General features: G+C 46.2%; 1 protein-coding gene across 1 annotated transcript in view; it reads right to left on the reverse strand.

Moving 5' to 3' along the window:
- Positions 1 to 16,205, reverse strand: part of LOC121284999 (Krueppel-like factor 7) — a 258,103-nt gene that overhangs the window by 59,037 nt on the left and 182,861 nt on the right. The window lies entirely within an intron of this gene.

Consider the following 16,205-nt stretch of genomic DNA (forward strand, 5'->3'; position numbering starts at 1 on the left):
GATCAGTTTAAAACAGCGAGTAGAGAGAGCCTGGATTTCAGTTTAAAACAGCACGTTGAGCGGAGAGATCAGTTTAACACAGCAAAGAGAGCCAGGAGATCAGTTTCTAACTGTAAGGAGAGAGCAAGTAGTTCAGTTTAAAACAGTGAGGAGAGAACCAGGAGATCAGTTTAAAACAGCAAGGAGTGAGCTGGGAGATCAGTTTAAAACAGTGAGGAGAGAGCAGGGAGGTCAGTTTAAAACAGCAGAGAGCTGAGAGATCAATTTAAAACCGCAAGGAGAAAGCCGGGAAATCAATTTGACATTGCACGGAGAGAGCCTGGAGATCAGTTTAAAAGAGTGAGGAGAGGGCCGGGAGATCAGCTTAATACAGCGATGAGAGAGTCAGGAGATCAGTTTAAAACAGCGAGGAGAGAGCTGGGAGATCAGTTTAAAACAATGCGTAGGGCGGAGAGATCATTTTAACACAATGAAGAGAGCCATGAAATCAGTTTATAACTGTGAGGAGAGAGCCGGGAGGTCCGTTTAACATAGCATGGAGAGAGCCTGGAGATCAGTTTAAAACAGGGAGGAGAGAGCCAAGAGATCAGTTTAAAACAGTGAGGAGAGAACCGGGAGATTAATTTAACACAGTGAGGAGAGAGCTGGGAGATCAATTTAAAACAACAAGGAGAGAGCCGAGAGATCAGTTTAAAACAGCGAGGAGAGGGCTGGGACATCAGTTCAACACAGCGAGGAGAGAGCTGGGAGATCATTTTAAAATAGCAAGGAGAGAGCTGGGAGATCAGTAAAACATAGCAAGAGAGAGCTGGGCGATCAGTTTAACACAGTGAGGAGAAAACCAGGAGATCAGTTTAACACAGTGAGGAGAGAGCCCGGAGATCAGTTTAACACAGCGAGGAGAGAGCCAGGAGATCAGTATAACACAGCGAGGAGAGAGCCAGGAGATCTGTTTAAAACAGCACATAGAGGGGAGAGATCAGTTTAATACGGCGAAGAGAGCGAGGAGATCAGTTTATAACTGTGAGGAGAGAGTGAGGAGTTCACTTTAAAGCAGCGAGGAGAGAGTCGCGAGATCAGTTTAACATAGCGCGGAGAGAACCAGGAGATCAGTTTAAAATAGCGAGGAGAGAGCCTGGAGAGTAGTTTAAAACAGCAAGAAGAGAGCAGGAAGATCAGTTTAAAATGGCAAAATAGAGCCAGGAGATCAGTTTAAAACAGAGTGGAGTGAACCAAGAGATCAGTTTCAAACAGCGAGCAGACAGCCAGGAGATTGGTTTAAAACAACGAGTAGAGAGCTGGAAAATCAGTTTAAAACAGCAATAGAGAGCAAGGAGATCAGGTTAATAGAGCACAGAGAGAGACGGGAGATCAGTTTAAAACAGAGAGGAGAGAGCCGGGAGATCAGTATAACACAGCGAGGAGAGAGCTGGGAGGTCAGTATAATACAGTGAGGAGAGAGCCAGGAGATCAGTATAACACAGCGAGAGAGAGCTGGGACGTCAGTATAACACAGTGAGAGAGAGCCGGGAGATCAGTATAACACAGCGAGGAGAGAGCCAGGAGATCTGTTTAAAAGAGCGAGGAGAGAGCTGGAAGATCAGTTTAAAACAGTGATAGAGAGCGAGGAGATCAGGTTAATACAGCGCAGACAGAGCTGGGGAATCAGTTTAAAACAGCGAGGAGAGAGCTGGGGGATCAGCTTTAAAAAGTGTTAGAGCTGGGAGATCAACTTAAAACAGCGAGCAAAGAGCCAGGAGATCAGTTTAACACAGCGAGGAGAGCCGGGTGATCAGACTAAAATAGTAAGGATAGAGCGGCGAGATCAGCTTAATACAGTACGGAGAGAGAGGCGAGATTAGTTTAAAACAGCAAGAGAGAGCCAGGAGATCAGGTTAATACAACGCAGAGAGAGCTGGGGGATCAGTTTAAAACAGCGAGTAGAGAGAGCCTGGATTTCAGTTTAAAACAGCACGTTGAGCGGAGAGATCAGTTTAACACAGCGAAGAGAGCCAGGAGATCATTTTCTAACTGTAAGGAGAGAGCGAGGAGTTCAGTTTAAAACAGTGAGGAGAGAACCAGGAGATCAGTTTAAAACAGCAAGGAGTGAGCTGGGAGATCAGTTTAAAACAGTGAGGAGAGAGCAGGGAGGTCAGTTTAAAACAGCAAAGAGAGAGCTGAGAGATCAATTTAAAACCGCAAGGAGAAAGCCGGGAAATCAATTTGACATTGCACGGAGAGAGCCTGGAGATCAGTTTAAAACAGTGAGGAGAGGGCCGGGAGATCAGTTTAAGACAGCGATGAGAGAGCTGGAAGATCAGTATAACATAGTGAGGAGAAAGCCGGGAGACAAGAATAACACAGTGAGGAGAGAGCCAGGAGATCAGTATAACACAGTGAGGAGAGAGCCAGGAGATCAGTATAACACAGTGAGGAGAGAGCCAGGAGATCAGTATAACACAGTGAGGAGAGAGCCAGGAGATCAGTATAACACAGTGAGGAGAAAACCAGGAGATCAGTTTAACACAGCGAGAGAGAGCCAGGAGATCAGTATAACACAGTGAGGAGAGAGCTGGCTGATCAGTTTAACACAGTGAGGAGAGAGCTGGGAGATCAGTTTAAAACAGCGAGGAGAGAGTCAGGAGAAAAGTTTAAAACAACGAGGAGAGAGCTGGGAGATCAGTTTAAAACAATGCGTAGGGCGGAGAGATCATTTTAACACAATGAAGAGAGCCATGAAATCAGTTTATAACTGTGAGGAGAGTGCCGGGAGATCAGTTTAACATAGCATGGAGAGAGCCTGGAGATCAGTTTAAAACAGGGAGGAGAGAGCCAAGAGATCAGTTTAAAACAGTGAGGAGAGAACCGGGAGATCAGTTTAACACAGTAAGGAGAGAGCCAGGAGATCAGTATAACACAGTGAGGAGAAAACCAGGAGATCAGTTTAACACAGCGAGAGAGAGCCAGGAGATCAGTATAACACAGTGAGGAGAGAGCCAGGAGATCAGTATAACACAGTGAGGTGAGAGCCAGGAGATCAGTTTAACACAGCGAGAGAGAGCCAGGAGATCAGTATAACACAGTGAGGAGAGAGCCAGGAGATCAGTATAACACAGTGAGGAGAGAGCAGGAGATCAGTATCACACAGTGAGGAGAAAACCAGTAGATCAGTTTAACACAGCGAGAGAGAGCTAGGAGATCAGTATAATACAGTGAGGAGAGAGCCAGGAGATCAGTATAACACAGCGAGAGAGAGCCGTGACATCAGTATAACACAGTGAGAGAGAGCCGGGAGATCAGTATAACACAGCGAGGAGAGAGCCAGGAGATCTGTTTAAAAGAGCAAGGAGAGAGCTGGAAGATCAGTTTAAAACAGTGATAGAGAGCGAGGAGATCAGGTTAATACAGCGCAGACAGAGCTGGGGAATCAGTTTAAAACATCGAGGAGAGAGCTGGGGGATTAGCTTTAAAAAGTGCTAGAGCTGGGAGATCAACTTCAAACAGCGAGCAAAGAGCCAGGAGATCAGTTTAACACAGCGAGGAGAGCCGGGTGATCAGACTAAAATAGTAAGGATAGAGCGGCGAGATCAGCTTAATACAGTACGGAGAGAGAGGCGAGATTAGTTTAAAACAGCAAGAGAGAGCCAGGAGATCAGGTTAATACAACGCAGAGAGAGCTGGGGGATCAGTTTAAAACAGCGAGGAGAGAACCGGGAGAACACTTTAACATAGCACGGGGAGAGCCTGTAGATCAGTTTAAAACAAGGAGGAAAGAGCAGGGAGATCTGTTTAAAACAGTGAGGAGAGAGCTGAAAGATGAGTTTAAAACAGCAAGAGAGAGCCAGGAGATTAGGTTAATGCAACGCAGAGAGAGCCGGAGGTCAGTTTAACGAGAGAGAGCCAGGAGATGAGTTTAGAACAGCAAGGACAACCGGGAAATCAGTTTAAAACAAAGTGTAGATGCTGGAGATCAGTTTAAGACAGCGAAGAGAGCCGGAAGATCAGTTTAACACAGTGAGGAGAGAGCCAGGAGATCAGTTTAAAACAAAGAGGAGAGAGCCGGGAGATCAGTTTAAAACAAAGAGGAGAGAGCCGGGAGATCAGTTTAAAACAGCGTAGAGAGAGGCGGGAGATCAGTTTAACACACTGACGAGAGAGCTGAGAGATCATTTTAAATCAGCAAGGAGAGCCGCGAGATCTACTTAACACAGCGAGGGGGAGCCAGGGGATCAGTTTAACACAGAATGGAGAGAGCTGGGAGATCAGTTTAAAACAACAAGAGAGAGTGGGGAAATCAGGTTAAAACAACAAGGAGAGCCATGAGATGAGGTTAAAACAGCGAGGAGTGAGTCAGAGGTCAGTTTAAAACAGCAAGGAGAGAGCTGGAAGATCAGTTTAAATCAGCAAGAGAGAGCCAGGAGATCGGGTTAATAAACCGCAGAAAGAGCCAGGATATCAGTATAAAACAGCTAGGAGAGAGCCAGGAGATCAGTTTAAAATAGCAAGGAGAGAGCTGGGAGACTAGTTTAAAACAGCGAGGAGAGAGCTGAAAGATCCGTTTAAAAAAGCGAGGAGAGAGCCGGGAGATCAGTATAACACAGCGAGGAGAGAGCCAGGAGATCTGTTTAAAAGAGCGAGGAGAAAGCTGGGAGATCAGCTTAAAACAGCGATAGAGAGCGAGGAGATCAGGTTAATACAGTGCAGAGAGAGCCAGGAGATCAGGTTAATACAGCGCAGAGAGAGCTGGGAAATCAGTTTAAAACAGCGAGCAAAGTGCTGGGGAAACAGTTTTAAAAAGTGCAAAAGCTGGGAGATCAACTTAAAACAGCGAGCAGAGAGCCCGGAAATCAGTTTAACACAATGAGGAGAGAGCCAGGAGATCAGGTTAACACAGCAAGGAGAGCCGGGTGATCAGATTAAAATAGTAAGGATAGAGCGGCGAGATCAGCTTAATACAATATGGAGAGAGAGGGGAGATTAGTTTAAAACAGCAAGAGAGAGCCAGGAGATCAGGTTAATACAACGCAGAGAGAGCTGGGGGATCAGTTTAAAACAGCGAGGAGAGAGCTGGGAGATCAGTTTAACATAACACGGAGAGAGCCTGTAGATCAGTTTAAAACAACGAGGAGAGAGCCGGGAGATCAGTTTAAAACAGCGAGGAGAAAGAGCCGGGAGATCAGTTTAAAACAGTGAGGAGAGAGCTGGGAGATCAGTTTAAAACAGCGAGGAGAGAGAGCCGGGAGATCAGTTTAACACAGCGAGTAGAGAGAGCCTGGATTTCAGTTTAAAACAGCGCGTAGAGTGGAGAGATCAGTTTAACACAGGAAGAGAGCCAGGCGATCAGTTTCTAACTGTGAGGAGAGAGCGAGGAGTTCAGTTAAAAGCAGTGAAGAGAGAACCAGGAGATCAGATTAACATAGAGCGGAGAGAACCAGGAGGTCAGTTTAAAACAGCAAGGAGAGAGCCGAGAGATCAGTTTAAAACAGCGAGGAGAAAGCCGGGAGATCAGTTTAAAACAGTGAGGAGAGGGATGGGAGATCAGTTTAACACAGTGCGAGAGAGCCAGGAGATGAGTATAACATAGCGAGGAGAGAGCCGGGAGTTCAATATAACACAGCGAGGAGAGAGCCAGGAGATCTGTTTAAAACAGCGAGGAGAGAGCCGGGAGATCAGTTTAAAACAGCATGGAGAGAGCTGCGAGATCAGTTTAAAACAGCATGGAGAGAGCTGGGAGATCAGTTTAAAACAGTGAGGAGAGAGCGGGGAGATCAGTTTAAAACAACAAGGAGAGAGCCGAGAGGTCAATTTAAAACAGTGAGGAGAAAGCCGAGAGATCAGTTTAATATAGCATGGAGTAAGCATGGAGATCAGTTTAAAACAGCGAGGAGAGAGCTGGGAGATCAGTTTAAAACAATGCGTAGGGCGGAGAGATCATTTTAACACAATGAAGAGAGCCATGAAATCAGTTTATAACTGTGAGGAGAGAGCCGGGAGGTCCGTTTAACATAGCATGGAGAGAGCCTGGAGATCAGTTTAAAACAGGGAGGAGAGAGCCAAGAGATCAGTTTAAAACAGTGAGGAGAGAACCGGGAGATTAGTTTAACACAGTGAGGAGAGAGCTGGGAGATCAATTTAAAACAACAAGGAGAGAGCCGAGAGATCAGTTTAAAACAGCGAGGAGAGGGCTGGGACATCAGTTCAACACAGCGAGGAGAGAGCTGGGAGATCAATTTAAAATAGCAAGGAGAGAGCTGGGAGATCAGTAAAACACAGCAAGAGAGAGCTGGGCGATCAGTTCAACACAGCGAGGAGAAAACCTGGAGATCAGTTTAACACAGTGAGGAGAGAGCCCAGAGATCAGTTTAACACAGCGAGGAGAGAGCCAGGAGATCAGTATAACACAGCGAGGAGAGAGCCAGGAGATCTGTTTAAAACAGCGCATAGAGGGGAGAGATCAGTTTAATACGGCGAAGAGAGCGAGGAGATCAGTTTATAAGTGTGAGGAGAGAGTGAGGAGTTCACTTTAAAGCAGCGAGGAGAGAGTCGCGAGATCAGTTTAACATAGCGCGGAGAGAACCAGGAGATCAGTTTAAAATAGCGAGGAGAGAGCCTGGAGATTAGTTTAAAACAGCAAGAAGAGAGCAGGAAGATCAGTTTAAAATGGCAAAATAGAGCCAGGAGATCAGTTTAAAACAGCGAGGAGTGAACCAAGAGATCAGTTTAAAACAGCGAGCAGAGAGCCAGGAGATTGGTTTAAAACAGCGAGTAGAGAGCTGGAAAATCAGTTTAAAACAGCGATAGAGAGCAAGGAGATCAGGTTAATAGAGCACAGAGAGAGACGGGAGATCAGTTTAAAACAGAGAGGAGAGAGCCGGGAGATCAGTATAACACAGCGAGGAGAGAGCTGGGAGATCAGTATAATACAGTGAGGAGAGAGCCAGGAGATCAGTATAACACAGCGAGAGAGAGCTGGGACATCAGTATAACACAGTGAGAGAGAGCCGGGAGATCAGTATAACACAGTGAGGAGAGAGCCAGGAGATCTGTTTAAAACAGCGAGGAGAGAGCTGGAAGATCAGTTTAAAACAGTGATAGAGAGCGAGGAGATAAGGTTAATACAGCGCAGACAGAGCTGGGGAATCAGTTTAAAACAGCGAGGAGAGAGCTGGGGGATCAGCTTTAAAAAGTGCTAGAGCTGGGATGATCAACTTAGAACAGCGAGCAAAGAGCCAGGAGATCAGTTTAACACAGCGAGCAGAGCCGGGTGATCAGACTAAAATAGTAAGGATAGAGCGGCGAGATCAGCTTAAAACAGTACGGAGAGAGAGGCGAGATTAGTTTAAAACAGCAAGAGAGAGCCAGGAGATCAGGTTAATACAACGCAGAGAGAGCTGGGGGATCAGTTTAAAACAGCGAGTAGAGAGAGCCTGGATTTCAGTTTAAAACAGCACGTTGAGCGGAGAGATCAGTTTAACACAGCGAAGAGAGCCAGGAGATCAGTTTCTAACTGTAAGGAGAGAGCAAGTAGTTCAGTTTAAAACAGTGAGGAGAGAACCAGGAGATCAGTTTAAAACAGCAAGGAGTGAGCTGGGAGATCAGTTTAAAACAGTGAGGAGAGAGCAGGGAGGTCAGTTTAAAACAGCAGAGAGCTGAGAGATCAATTTAAAACCGTAAGGAGAAAGCCGGGAAATCAATTTGACATTGCACGGAGAGAGCCTGGAGATCAGTTTAAAAGAGTGAGGAGAGGGCCGGGAGATCAGCTTAATACAGCGATGAGAGAGTCAGGAGATCAGTTTAAAACAGCGAGGAGAGAGCTGGGAGATCAGTTTAAAACAATGCGTAGGGCGGAGAGATCATTTTAACACAATGAAGAGAGCCATGAAATCAGTTTATAACTGTGAGGAGAGAGCCGGGAGGTCCGTTTAACATAGCATGGAGAGAGCCTGGAGATCAGTTTAAAACAGGGAGGAGAGAGCCAAGAGATCAGTTTAAAACAGTGAGGAGAGAACCGGGAGATTAATTTAACACAGTGAGGAGAGAGCTGGGAGATCAATTTAAAACAACAAGGAGAGAGCCGAGAGATCAGTTTAAAACAGCGAGGAGAGGGCTGGGACATCAGTTCAACACAGCGAGGAGAGAGCTGGGAGATCATTTTAAAATAGCAAGGAGAGAGCTGGGAGATCAGTAAAACATAGCAAGAGAGAGCTGGGCGATCAGTTTAACACAGTGAGGAGAAAACCAGGAGATCAGTTTAACACAGTGAGGAGAGAGCCCGGAGATCAGTTTAACACAGCGAGGAGAGAGCCAGGAGATCAGTATAACACAGCGAGGAGAGAGCCAGGAGATCTGTTTAAAACAGCGCATAGAGGGGAGAGATCAGTTTAATACGGCGAAGAGAGCGAGGAGATCAGTTTATAACTGTGAGGAGAGAGTGAGGAGTTCACTTTAAAGCAGCGAGGAGAGAGTCGCGAGATCAGTTTAACATAGCGCGGAGAGAACCAGGAGATCAGTTTAAAATAGCGAGGAGAGAGCCTGGAGAGTAGTTTAAAACAGCAAGAAGAGAGCAGGAAGATCAGTTTAAAATGGCAAAATAGAGCCAGGAGATCAGTTTAAAACAGAGTGGAGTGAACCAAGAGATCAGTTTCAAACAGCGAGCAGACAGCCAGGAGATTGGTTTAAAACAACGAGTAGAGAGCTGGAAAATCAGTTTAAAACAGCAATAGAGAGCAAGGAGATCAGGTTAATAGAGCACAGAGAGAGACGGGAGATCAGTTTAAAACAGAGAGGAGAGAGCCGGGAGATCAGTATAACACAGCGAGGAGAGAGCTGGGAGGTCAGTATAATACAGTGAGGAGAGAGCCAGGAGATCAGTATAACACAGCGAGAGAGAGCTGGGACGTCAGTATAACACAGTGAGAGAGAGCCGGGAGATCAGTATAACACAGCGAGGAGAGAGCCAGGAGATCTGTTTAAAAGAGCGAGGAGAGAGCTGGAAGATCAGTTTAAAACAGTGATAGAGAGCGAGGAGATCAGGTTAATACAGCGCAGACAGAGCTGGGGAATCAGTTTAAAACAGCGAGGAGAGAGCTGGGGGATCTGCTTTAAAAAGTGTTAGAGCTGGGAGATCAACTTAAAACAGCGAGCAAAGAGCCAGGAGATCAGTTTAACACAGCGAGGAGAGCCGGGTGATCAGACTAAAATAGTAAGGATAGAGCGGCGAGATCAGCTTAATACAATATGGAGAGAGAGGGGAGATTAGTTTAAAACAGCAAGAGAGAGCCAGGAGATCAGGTTAATACAACGCAGAGAGAGCTGGGGGATCAGTTTAAAACAGCGAGGAGAGAGCTGGGAGATCAGTTTAACATAACACGGAGAGAGCCTGTAGATCAGTTTAAAACAACAAGGAGAGAGCCGGGAGATCAGTTTAAAACAGCGAGGAGAAAGAGCCGGGAGATCAGTTTAAAACAGTGAGGAGAGAGCTGGGAGATCAGTTTAAAACAGCGAGGAGAGAGAGCCGGGAGATCAGTTTAACACAGCGAGTAGAGAGAGCCTGGATTTCAGTTTAAAACAGCGCGTAGAGTGGAGAGATCAGTTTAACACAGGAAGAGAGCCAGGCGATCAGTTTCTAACTGTGAGGAGAGAGCGAGGAGTTCAGTTAAAAGCAGTGAAGAGAGAACCAGGAGATCAGATTAACATAGAGCGGAGAGAACCAGGAGGTCAGTTTAAAACAGCAAGGAGAGAGCCGAGAGATCAGTTTAAAACAGCGAGGAGAAAGCCGGGAGATCAGTTTAAAACAGTGAGGAGAGGGATGGGAGATCAGTTTAACACAGTGCGAGAGAGCCAGGAGATGAGTATAACATAGCGAGGAGAGAGCCGGGAGTTCAATATAACACAGCGAGGAGAGAGCCAGGAGATCTGTTTAAAACAGCGAGGAGAGAGCCGGGAGATCAGTTTAAAACAGCATGGAGAGAGCTGCGAGATCAGTTTAAAACAGCATGGAGAGAGCTGGGAGATCAGTTTAAAACAGTGAGGAGAGAGCGGGGAGATCAGTTTAAAACAACAAGGAGAGAGCCGAGAGGTCAATTTAAAACAGTGAGGAGAAAGCCGAGAGATCAGTTTAATATAGCATGGAGTAAGCATGGAGATCAGTTTAAAACAGTGAGGTGAGGGCCGGGAGATCAGTTTAAAGCAGCGAGGAGAGAGCTGGAAGATCAGTTTAACATAGCACGGAGAGAGCCAGGAGATCTGTTTAAAACGCTGAGGAGCGAGCCAGAAGATCAGTATAACATAGCGAGGAGAGAGCCGGGAGTTCAGTATAGCACAGTGAGGAGAGAGCCAGGAGATCTGTTTAAAACGGTGAGGAGAGAGCCGGGAGATCAGTTTAAAACAGTGAGGAGAGGGTTGGGAGATCAGTTTACCACAGCGAGACAGAGCCGGGAGTTCAGTATAACACAGTGAGGAGAGAGCCAGGAGATAAGTATAACACAGCGAGGAGAGAGCCAGGAGATCAGTATATCACAGCGAGGAGAGAGCCAGGAGATCAGTTTGAAACAGCGAGACAGAGCCGGGTGTTCAGTATAACACAGCGAGGAGAGAGCCCAGAGATCAGTTTAAAATAGCGAGGAGAGAGCTGGGAGATCAGTTTAAAACAGCGAGGAGAAATCTGAGAGATCAGTTTAACACCATGAGGACAGAGCGAGCAGCTCCATTAAAACAGGGAGGAGAGAGCCAGGAGATTTGTTTAAAAGAGCGAGGAGAGAGCCGGGAGATCAGATAAAACAACATGGAGAGAGCCAGGAGATCAGCTTAAAACAGCGAGGAGAGAGCCGGGAGATCAGTATAAAACAGCGAGGAAAAAGAGCCGGGAGATCAGTTTAAAACAGTGAGGAGAGAGCTGGGAGATCAGTTTAAAACAGCGAGTAGAGAGAGCCTGGATTTCAGTTTAAAACAGCGCGTAGAGTGGAGAGATAAGTTTAACACAGCGAAGAGAGCCAGGCGATCAGTTTCTAACTGTGAGGAGAGAGCGAGGAGTTCAGTTTAAAGCAGTGAGGAGAGAACCAGGAGATCAGATTAACATAGTGCGGAGAGCCGGGTGATCAGACTAAAATAGTAAGGATAGAGCGGCGAGATCAGCTTAATACAGTACGGAGAGAGAGTCGAGATTAGTTTAAAACAGCAAGAGAGAGCCAGGAGATCAGGTTAATACAACGCAGAGAGAGCTGGGGGATCAGTTTAAAACAGCGAGTAGAGAGAGCCTGGATTTCAGTTTAAAACAGCACGTTGAGCGGAGAGATCAGTTTAACACCGCGAAGAGAGCCAGGCGATCAGTTTCTAACTGTAAGGAGAGAGCGAGGAGTTCAGTTTAAAACAGTGAGGAGAGAACCAGGAGATCAGTTTAAAACAGCAAGGAGTGAGCTGGGAGATCAGTTTAAAACAGTGAGGAGAGAGCAGGGAGGTCAGTTTAAAACAGCAAAGAGAGAGCTGAGAGATCAATTTAAAACCGCAAGGAGAAAGCCGGGAAATCAATTTGACATTGCACGGAGAGAGACTGGAGATCAGTTTAAAACAGTGAGGAGAGGGCCGGGAGATCAGTTTAAGACAGCGATGAGAGAGCTGGAAGATCAGTATAACATAGTGAGGAGAAAGCCGGGAGACAAGACTAACACAGTGAGGAGAGAGCTGGGAGATCAGTTTAAAACAATGCGTAGGGCGGAGAGATCATTTTAACACAATGAAGAGAGCCATGAAATCAGTTTATAACTGTGAGGAGAGTGCCGGGAGATCAGTTTAACATAGCATGGAGAGAGCCTGGAGATCAGTTTAAAACAGGGAGGAGAGAGCCAAGAGATCAGTTTAAAACAGTGAGGAGAGAACCGGGAGATCAGTTTAACACAGTGAGGAGAGAGCCAGGAGATCAGTATAACACAGTGAGGAGAAAACCAGGAGATCAGTTTAACACAGCGAGAGAGAGCCAGGAGATCAGTATAACACAGTGAGGAGAGAGCCAGGAGATCAGTATAACACAGTGAGGAGAGAGCCAGGAGATCAGTTTAACACAGCGAGAGAGAGCCAGGAGATCAGTATAACACAGTGAGGAGAGAGCCAGGAGATCAGTATAACACAGTGAGGAGAGAGGCAGGAGATCAGTATAACACAGTGTGGAGAAAACCAGGAGATCAGTTTAACACAGTGAGAGAGAGCCAGGAGATCAGTATAACACAGTGAGGAGAGAGTCAGGATATCAGTTTAACACAGTGAGGAGAGAGTCGGGAGATCAGTTTAAAACAGCGAGGAGAGAGCTGGGAGATCAGTTTAAAACAGCGAGGAGAGAGTCAGGAGATCAGTTTAAAACAGCGAGGAGAGAGCTGGGAGATCAGTTTAAAACAATGCGTAGGGCGGAGAGATCATTTTAACACAATGAAGAGAGCCATGAAATCAGTTTATAACTGTGAGGAGAGAGCCGGGAGGTCCGTTTAACATAGCATGGAGAGAGCCTGGAGATCAGTTTAAAACAGGGAGGAGAGAGCCAAGAGATCAGTTTAAAACAGTGAGGAGAGAACCGGGAGATTAGTTTAACACAGTGAGGAGAGAGCTGGGAGATCAATTTAAAACAACAAGGAGAGAGCCGAGAGATCAGTTTAAAACAGCGAGGAGAGGGCTGGGACATCAGTTCAACACAGCGAGGAGAGAGCTGGGAGATCAATTTAAAATAGCAAGGAGAGAGCTGGGAGATCAGTAAAACACAGCAAGAGAGAGCTGGGCGATCAGTTCAACACAGCGAGGAGAAAACCTGGAGATCAGTTTAACACAGTGAGGAGAGAGCCCAGAGATCAGTTTAACACAGCGAGGAGAGAGCCAGGAGATCAGTATAACACAGCGAGGAGAGAGCCAGGAGATCTGTTTAAAACAGCGCATAGAGGGGAGAGATCAGTTTAATACGGCGAAGAGAGCGAGGAGATCAGTTTATAACTGTGAGGAGAGAGTGAGGAGTTCACTTTAAAGCAGCGAGGAGAGAGTCGCGAGATCAGTTTAACATAGCGCGGAGAGAACCAGGAGATCAGTTTAAAATAGCGAGGAGAGAGCCTGGAGATTAGTTTAAAACAGCAAGAAGAGAGCAGGAAGATCAGTTTAAAATGGCAAAATAGAGCCAGGAGATCAGTTTAAAACAGCGAGGAGTGAACCAAGAGATCAGTTTAAAACAGCGAGCAGAGAGCCAGGAAATTGGTTTAAAACAGCGAGTAGAGAGCTGGAAAATCAGTTTAAAACAGCGATAGAGAGCAAGGAGATCAGGTTAATAGAGCACAGAGAGAGACGGGAGATCAGTTTAAAACAGAGAGGAGAGAGCCGGGAGATCAGTATAACACAGCGAGGAGAGAGCTGGGAGATCAGTATAATACAGTGAGGAGAGAGCCAGGAGATCAGTATAACACAGCGAGAGAGAGCTGGGACATCAGTATAACACAGTGAGAGAGAGCCGGGAGATCAGTATAACACAGTGAGGAGAGAGCCAGGAGATCTGTTTAAAACAGCGAGGAGAGAGCTGGAAGATCAGTTTAAAACAGTGATAGAGAGCGAGGAGATCAGGTTAATACAGCGCAGACAGAGCTGGGGAATCAGTTTAAAACAGCGAGGAGAGAGCTGGGGGATCAGCTTTAAAAAGTGCTAGAGCTGGGATGATCAACTTAGAACAGCGAGCAAAGAGCCAGGAGATCAGTTTAACACAGCGAGGAGAGCCGGGTGATCAGACTAAAATAGTAAGGATAGAGCGGCGAGATCAGCTTAAAACAGTACGGAGAGAGAGGCAAGATTAGTTTAAAACAGCAAGAGAGAGCCAGGAGATCAGGTTAATACAACGCAGAGAGAGCTGGGGGATCAGTTTAAAACAGCGAGTAGAGAGAGCCTGGATTTCAGTTTAAAACAGCACGTTGAGCGGAGAGATCAGTTTAACACAGCAAAGAGAGCCAGGAGATCAGTTTCTAACTGTAAGGAGAGAGCAAGTAGTTCAGTTTAAAACAGTGAGGAGAGAACCAGGAGATCAGTTTAAAACAGCAAGGAGTGAGCTGGGAGATCAGTTTAAAACAGTGAGGAGAGAGCAGGGAGGTCAGTTTAAAACAGCAGAGAGCTGAGAGATCAATTTAAAACCGCAAGGAGAAAGCCGGGAAATCAATTTGACATTGCACGGAGAGAGCCTGGAGATCAGTTTAAAAGAGTGAGGAGAGGGCCGGGAGATCAGCTTAATACAGCGATGAGAGAGTCAGGAGATCAGTTTAAAACAGCGAGGAGAGAGCTGGGAGATCAGTTTAAAACAATGCGTAGGGCGGAGAGATCATTTTAACACAATGAAGAGAGCCATGAAATCAGTTTATAACTGTGAGGAGAGAGCCGGGAGGTCCGTTTAACATAGCATGGAGAGAGCCTGGAGATCAGTTTAAAACAGGGAGGAGAGAGCCAAGAGATCAGTTTAAAACAGTGAGGAGAGAACCGGGAGATTAATTTAACACAGTGAGGAGAGAGCTGGGAGATCAATTTAAAACAACAAGGAGAGAGCCGAGAGATCAGTTTAAAACAGCGAGGAGAGGGCTGGGACATCAGTTCAACACAGCGAGGAGAGAGCTGGGAGATCATTTTAAAATAGCAAGGAGAGAGCTGGGAGATCAGTAAAACATAGCAAGAGAGAGCTGGGCGATCAGTTTAACACAGTGAGGAGAAAACCAGGAGATCAGTTTAACACAGTGAGGAGAGAGCCCGGAGATCAGTTTAACACAGCGAGGAGAGAGCCAGGAGATCAGTATAACACAGCGAGGAGAGAGCCAGGAGATCTGTTTAAAACAGCACATAGAGGGGAGAGATCAGTTTAATACGGCGAAGAGAGCGAGGAGATCAGTTTATAACTGTGAGGAGAGAGTGAGGAGTTCACTTTAAAGCAGCGAGGAGAGAGTCGCGAGATCAGTTTAACATAGCGCGGAGAGAACCAGGAGATCAGTTTAAAATAGCGAGGAGAGAGCCTGGAGAGTAGTTTAAAACAGCAAGAAGAGAGCAGGAAGATCAGTTTAAAATGGCAAAATAGAGCCATGAGATCAGTTTAAAACAGAGTGGAGTGAACCAAGAGATCAGTTTCAAACAGCGAGCAGACAGCCAGGAGATTGGTTTAAAACAACGAGTAGAGAGCTGGAAAATCAGTTTAAAACAGCAATAGAGAGCAAGGAGATCAGGTTAATAGAGCACAGAGAGAGACGGGAGATCAGTTTAAAACAGAGAGAGAGAGCCGGGAGATCAGTATAACACAGCGAGGAGAGAGCTGGGAGGTCAGTATAATACAGTGAGGAGAGAGCCAGGAGATCAGTATAACACAGCGAGAGAGAGCTGGGACGTCAGTATAACACAGTGAGAGAGAGCCGGGAGATCAGTATAACACAGCGAGGAGAGAGCCAGGAGATCTGTTTAAAAGAGCGAGGAGAGAGCTGGAAGATCAGTTTAAAACAGTGATAGAGAGCGAGGAGATCAGGTTAATACAGCGCAGACAGAGCTGGGGAATCAGTTTAAAACAGCGAGGAGAGAGCTGGGGGATCTGCTTTAAAAAGTGTTAGAGCTGGGAGATCAACTTAAAACAGCGAGCAAAGAGCCAGGAGATCAGTTTAACACAGCGAGGAGAGCCGGGTGATCAGACTAAAATAGTAAGGATAGAGCGGCGAGATCAGCTTAATACAGTACGGAGAGAGAGGCGAGATTAGTTTAAAACAGCAAGAGAGAGCCAGGAGATCAGGTTAATACAACGCAGAGAGAGCTGGGGGATCAGTTTAAAACAGCGAGTAGAGAGAGCCTGGATTTCAGTTTAAAACAGCATGTTGAGCGGAGAGATCAGTTTAACACAGCGAAGAGAGCCAGGAGATCATTTTCTAACTGTAAGGAGAGAGCGAGGAGTTCAGTTTAAAACAGTGAGGAGAGAACCAGGAGATCAGTTTAAAACAGCAAGGAGTGAGCTGGGAGATCAGTTTAAAACAGTGAGGAGAGAGCAGGGAGGTCAGTTTAAAACAGCAAAGAGAGAGCTGAGAGATCAATTTAAAACCGCAAGGAGAAAGCCGGGAAATCAATTTGACATTGCACGGAGAGAGCCTGGAGATCAGTTTAAAACAGTGAGGAGAGGGCCGGGAGATCAGTTTAAGACAGCGATGAGAGAGCTGGAAGATCAGTATAACATAGTGAGG

Source organism: Carcharodon carcharias, chromosome 12 (genome assembly GCF_017639515.1).
Source record: "Carcharodon carcharias isolate sCarCar2 chromosome 12, sCarCar2.pri, whole genome shotgun sequence".
In the NCBI taxonomy this organism is placed as follows: Eukaryota; Metazoa; Chordata; class Chondrichthyes; order Lamniformes; family Lamnidae; genus Carcharodon; species Carcharodon carcharias.